The following is a 6,996-nucleotide window of genomic DNA, read 5'->3' on the forward strand; positions in this document are numbered from 1 at the left end:
CCGTGAGCTAGCAAGTTGGCCGGTCCGTGGGTCGTGAGCTAGAAGGTTGGCCGGCCCAGTGGTCGTGGAATGTGGCCACATTCCCGATTCACGCAGCTGATATGGCATATCATCAGAAGTTTAAATGACTGCAGTCTATTTTCAGAAAGAAATAACAGATTTTAGTGACCGGGTTAGATTTTCAGTAAAACCCCGCGTTCACTCAGCTTGGCTGACAACTAAAAGAAAACAGTTTTCGGCATAAGCCCACTGAGTGCATCAAGTACTCAGCCCTGCATATTGTTTTTCTTAATGTGCAGGTTGATCGTTGTCGAAGCCGAGGAGGTGTTGGGACAGAAGACCAAATAAGTAGGAAGGTAGTGGGTGTAGTATGTCTTCATACATATTACATCTGTCTTGGTACTCTTCCGTTGCGCAAATTTAAAACTTTCATTTAGCAAAGACAATTTCCCATAACTACTCTGATTCAGCATGAATTGTACCCTCAACACACTTCAGACAATATTTATTTTGATTTAAGCATTTTATGACGAGTTGAGACAGTTTCAGTATGTTTTAGTCGCGGTAAAGCTACACTTTCTTTGACTAGGGAGATGTGGTCGTGACACACAGACTGGGGCCTTGCTATTGTCCCTCAGACTTTTCCCTTTCCCCCTCTTCTTCCCACCTTGCTGCTTTGCTGCAGAGGCTTTTCCTTCAGTCGGTCCTTGGGATTCCGAGAGTGCGCCATAGGTATGTCGTTGCCGGATAGCCCTGGTTTCCGGAATGGACGTCAAACTTTTCCGACCCTTAGAAGGTAGCTTCGAGGTGTTACTCGCTAGGAAGCGCGGAGATAATGACTTCCCCTTCTTCATTCTTGCAGCTTGTTGTCGTAAGAGCCCTCTTCTAGTGGCATAAAACGGAGCGGAGGCTGGACTTGGTTGGGGTGGCTGGCCTTCCGGAAGCGGTCGAGGTGGTGCAAGGGGTTTTTCCCCGGTTCCTCCATGTTATGGTAGGCTCCGAGATAGGAGAATGGTGTCGGTAGGGGCTGATGGTGGATGAAAGTGCGAAGGTGGGTGACCAAGATCAGGTCGGAAAACCGACGTGCAGTTAGTAATCCGATGGTGGGGCGGTGTTGCAGGTGAAATTCTCTTAGAGAGAAGCGAGAGGAATCTTCTCAAGAGAGAGAAAAAGCTGAGTAATGAATCTCTCTGAGAAGGAAATTTGACCCCGCTCTTGTCGGTTATACCTTGTAATATTAGTTGCAAAAGTGGGAAACTATAAATCTTGTTGAAGGAGGGACACGTGCACACGACACACGTGCAAAATTCTTGTCTTCATGGGTTAAGGTCTTGAAAGCCCTAAGTCTCTCTGTTTGCATAACCAACGACCGGATAGTTGCCTTCTTGATCCATTCATCATCTGACTTGATCAGTTGTGCGAGCTCTGTATGTTTTTAATATGTATTGCAAACCAGAGTGCTTAGTCGTCCAAGCTTTCAATAATCCAATGAAATAGCTACTACACAGCAATATTTTGTATGCTGAATTGCAATATTTTTTACTATAATTTGCAGCCAGAATCAAATATAATAACCATACGTGACTGATCTAGGCAGAAAGTAAGTGAAGCTTTTCGCTCAACTTACGGTGGTGCGCACAATTACAATCTCCTACAAGTTGACAAGCGACGAAAGAGATATTTATTACTGGTTGTTACCGACAGAGAAAAATGCAACGTAAGTTTAGTATTCGAGTCATTGTATCTAATAGGTATATGTCCAGGCCCGGTCCTGAGTTTTTATTGGCCCGGGGCGGAACTAAAAGAGGGGCCCCATAATAATACTATAAACTAATAGTAACAATAGGCTTTAGCGCTGCCTGCCTTTGCGGCTCTCTGCTGTGGGCTCTTGTTTCTTGCTTGGACCTGGCCCAATAGCATGTATATACTCATGTATGTATTTGGATTTTGGAGGCCCCAACGTTTTGGGGGCCCGGGGCGGGGGCACTGCTCGACCCCCCAGGGCCGGGCCTGTATATGTCTAAGACTGACATCTAAGAATGTGTCATAGTGTTAACATTGTATGCTGTCGAACAGGGACAAAGTTGTGTTCAGCATGAACGAAAATGCACGAAAACTGAGAAAACGAAATAAAAGACGTTAATTAGAGTGCATGCATTCTAAATATCTTCGTTACCGAGATTTGATGGGTACTTTATGTATTTTCTGAAAAGGTGGTCCGCACAGCCGCTAAGGTCAGAACGAGAAGCTACTAAGGAAAACTCTAAGCTTTTAAGGTGGGCTTTATTGCTTAAACTCTTTATTTGCAAATGATATGTTTATGGTTAAATAAGGGTGGTTTAAATATTATGTCATGCCGTACTTTATGTTTTGAATTGTCTATCTGATTGTCTACTAGAATAATGTTCTACTAGACTTTGATGGTTAACAAATTCGGGTCTAACTAGGGTCCAAGCCCTACTTAGGCTAGTGCACTGATGGGGATCGTGAGCCGTCCCTTGGGTCGGCCGGTCTAGTGATCTAGTTTGTGGCAACATTCTCGTTTCACATGATGGTTCAGATATGGTATATGATGGAGGATGACGATGACATTGTCCGCGCGGACACTATTTTATTTAAGGAATGATTTTAGTGTTTCTCGGCCTATTAAAGTAAAACCCGAGTTTCACTCAATGATGGCATGACATAACTTAATCGATAAATGTATTTCGGGCATGAGTTCACTGGGTGCATCAAGTACTCATCCCCTGCATATGTTTTCCCTATGTGCAGGTTGAGCGAGGACGGGAGGCGGAGGATGTTGAGCAATGAGCCAAGATTTTTTTTATTCAATAAATGTTCCGGTTACTACTTTGTCCTCATACATAGTAGTAGTCAAACTCTCAATTGCTTCCGCTACTCTAAGTCTTACGAATTTTTACTTTTTCTTTAAGTTGTTGAACTATGTCATTCGCACTATGTTACTTCGTGATTTGAAACTTTGATTTGATAATGGAATTTCGTCTTTTGATCTATATGTCGTACTTCCTTGATTGCTACCCCTTCTTCCCCGCTTCTTAATTCCCCCACTAGTCGTGATCCACCGTGCTTTCTATCCTGCGGTCGTGACATTTGCAGAACCAAACTCATAGTGGAAAGTGAAGTCGGCACACACTTTCTTTTTCCTCTGCATTTCATCTAACAACATTTGTGCATCAGAACCTTCTACATAAGTTTTTAAACCATGGACATAATTCCAAAGTTCTTGCACAGTGATCCCCACAGTGTCGTAGCCTCCCAAGAACTCATTCAAGATTTTGAATGTCTTGGTTGGTCCAATATTTGCTTTCGTGCAGTCCCATATGAATCTCCTATGTACTTCGCTCAACCTACGGTTTAGACTTTAGATGCATGTAGCGTCTAAAAGGAAGATCAATCTTACTATGATTGTGTACCTCCAAAAAATCATGAACAACATAACCCACAAAACCATCCTCAAAGACGTACTTAAGAGACATCCGCGCCTTACAATCACACCTTTTAGATGTACGTCTACGCATGGTAGTGAAACCATCCGTGTGTGTATCTCATCCATTTCAATCCCCACCTTCACTCCTTGTCTGTTGCAAACAAGATATTGCCAACTAACAACCTCTCTTTTCGCCTTGATTCCACATTTACATACATCACAACCAGTGGCTCGCCCATAATTTTCATAGAAAGCAATGCCCTGGTCTAATGTAAGGAATTTTTTTCCTACGGCAGGCCGAATTTCGTCCGGGCATGGTGGCACTGGCACACATGCAACTGTACGACATGGTAAAACGTAAACTAAATAAGTTCAGATTCAATATAATGCAAAGATCAATTGATTAACTAGCAAAGTGTAAAACATAATACTGCAATACGGTAAAAGAACAAATATAACATACAGACACAGAATATAGCCAATCCTAACTCTTATCTGATTGGCAGCAACATATAATTTTTGGATAAAACGTCAATTTAATAAGTTAAGATGCACTATAATGCAATTATCAATACAATGGCCATCGAAGGTAAATCATAACACAACAATGTGGAAAAACGTAATTGCTCACCTTCTGGAAAAACATCCAAATCAAAATTGAGAATCGAATTACATGCCATGTCGTCTGCAGTGTGCAATCGAACGAAAATTATGGAGCTGAAACGTCTTCGATCAGAATTCTGAAACAGAATACAAATTGGACGAAATTATGGAACTAAAAAACGTTGAACTAAAAAACGTTGAACTAAAAATGCTGAAACTTAATACAAATTTGATGCAATTGGGATCATAATTGTCTACAACTGATAAAACTGTGGAATAACGTTAACACTAGTATCACGCCCGTGCGATGCGCGGGTCATTTTAATTTCTTCATATTTATTTCATTATGCGAAATAAAATTTGTGAAATGATAAACAAAAGAATATTCGACATCCTCTTACTTTGAATTATACTTTTTCAATCACATTAACCCCACAAGGCCACAAGAGTGCGTTTAAATGCTAAATTTTCTTAAAAATATCAATACGATCACATTAAAATTTCAACACATATTTGTGTTGACATTTAAATATCAGACTTAAAATTAAAAAGCATATTAATTCTGTGAAAATATGAATTAACCGTTGAGTTATAACTGCAGGAGCAAGTTTACGTTGCAATAATTTAAGATTGCACTGGTGACACACTAAAAACTCAAACCTTGAAACCTAAATCCTGAACCCTTAACTTTAAAATATAATCATCATGACCAACAAATTAGCCAAATATCAATAAAATTCTCCCTCCGCCCCAGTTCAATTTCACTTTGTTGATCACTTATTCTATTTTGGGTGGTTTTAGATACTTATTCGATATCTTACACTGGGTCGGCCTACTTAATAATCCTTACTGATAGTAGAGGTTTTTTTACATGAATCTTGGCTGTAAATCTGATTATATGCTCATATTAAGAAAGTGCAATTTTAATTAAAAAAAATATGATGACATTCTGTTTTTTTTAAATTGTGCAAATCTATACATATATAAAAGAGAGTTTTGGCTCAATAAGAGTGGCTCGATCGATATATTTGAATCCTAAACCATAAATACTAAACTCTGAACTCTAAACCATAAATACTAAACCTAGGCGAAGGGCGGAGTTCTTTGTGGGTGCAGTTCACGATGCGCAAGTACTGTTTCCATGTTGGGCGTGCTTTTATTTCCCCTTACTCTGTGCATGATAGTTCTATTTGGCGTCGGCTCACTCATATTAGAGGTCAGGTGCATGGTCTTATTAGATGGTCCCTAGGCGAAGGGCGGATTAGTTTCTGGGACGACGTGTGGGTCGGGGATCGCCCCCTTAGGACCTATTGTCCGCCCGGGACTGATCTTCCTGCCGCTGAGGTTTCTAGGTTCTGGCATGATCATACTTGGCATTTTGAAAAACTGTTTGATTATTTGGCTATGTATGGTGTGCCTTGGTATGTGTTGGATCTTATCAGGGCTGTTCCGATTAAGGTGGGCAAGCGGGATGTGATGCGATGGAGCCTCACTGGCGATGGCGAGTTCTCGACGGCCTCAGCTTGGGAGCTCATCCGGACACGGTCTCCTAGACATTTCAGACTTCGCATGGTTTGGAATGCTGGGCTGACCCCGACTATCTCTGTCTTCATCTGGCGCCTCCTCCTCCGGCGGGTCCTGTTGAGTGTTATGTTCAGACCCGTGGCATCTCTCTCGCATCCAAGTGTCTGTGTTGTGTCTCTTATTTTTCAGTTGAGTCTTTTCAGCATTTGTTTGTGTCGAGTCCTGTGGCGAGATCGGTTTGGGATTTCTTTGATGGCTGGATCCCCTACATTAGCACACACATTCACACGTGCACTGATATTGCACATAGATTAGGTTTTTGGTGGAGGTCCTCTCACAGGGCCACTGCCTTGCACATCAGCTTCATTATCCATTGTTTAGTATACTGGTTTATTTGGACGGAGAGGAATAGCTGCAAGCACCGCGGCGTTTCTTTTCGTTCCTCCCATATTATTTGGCAGGTTATTCATCATTTGCGGATCTTGGTGGTGGCGAGCGTGCTTTTACACCTTCACCGGCGCGGTTGCACTCCGGCTGTCGACTTCATGCCTTCGGTTCCTCCTCGCTGTCGAGTTCTGAGGTCCCTGAGTGTGCTTTGGCATCCACCCGACGATCCTTGGGTGAAGCTGAACACCGATAGGGCCTTTATCACCTCGACGGGACATGCTAGCGGTGGGGGAGTGGTTCGTGGTTCAGACGGTTCTCTCTTGGGGGCCTTTTGCACGCCACTCATAGTTGGGTCGGCCTTTGAGCCGGAGCTTTTAGCTCTTCTTCACGGGTTGACAATGGCTATGGAGTTCTCATCGCAGGTTTGGGTCGAGATGGATGCAGCAGCAGTGGTCGCGGTGTTCACTTCAGGACGCGGGGGAGCAGCAGATGTGAGACATCACATGGCTCGCATTCGCACTTTGCTCTCACAGCTGCAGGTCAGGTTCTCTCACATCTATCGAGAGGACAACCTTCCGTCAGACCCCTGCCGTCACCTTCTATGATGCGGATTCAGCGCCTCGGTATTTGAAGTCGCTCGTGAGGATGGACCAGTTGGGCTATCCGAACTTCAGATTCAGATATCGAGATGGATGACTTCTACACTTGGCTCATGGTTTTGATTTATGGTTTTTATTTTTTCCTTTGGAGTTGGCCAACCCTTGGCCACCATCCTTGTATTTACTTGCTTCTTATTTTAGTTCTCTCGTTAGTTAGATGGTTAGTACCCGGTCTGTGGGGATACCATTGTAGCTTTGTTAGCTCTTGTGATTTGTATCTCCTTTGCGGACCGAGTCACTTTTGTGCTTGGTTGATGTATGTTCCTTTCGTATTTTTTGATATAGACAGGTTGGGGTCTGCCTTAACCCCCCACCATGATGGTGTTTGAGGAAAAAAAACCATAAATACTAAACCCTAAATCCTATTAGCTTCTA

Source organism: Salvia splendens, chromosome 4 (genome assembly GCF_004379255.2).
Source record: "Salvia splendens isolate huo1 chromosome 4, SspV2, whole genome shotgun sequence".
Taxonomy (NCBI): domain Eukaryota; kingdom Viridiplantae; phylum Streptophyta; class Magnoliopsida; order Lamiales; family Lamiaceae; genus Salvia; species Salvia splendens.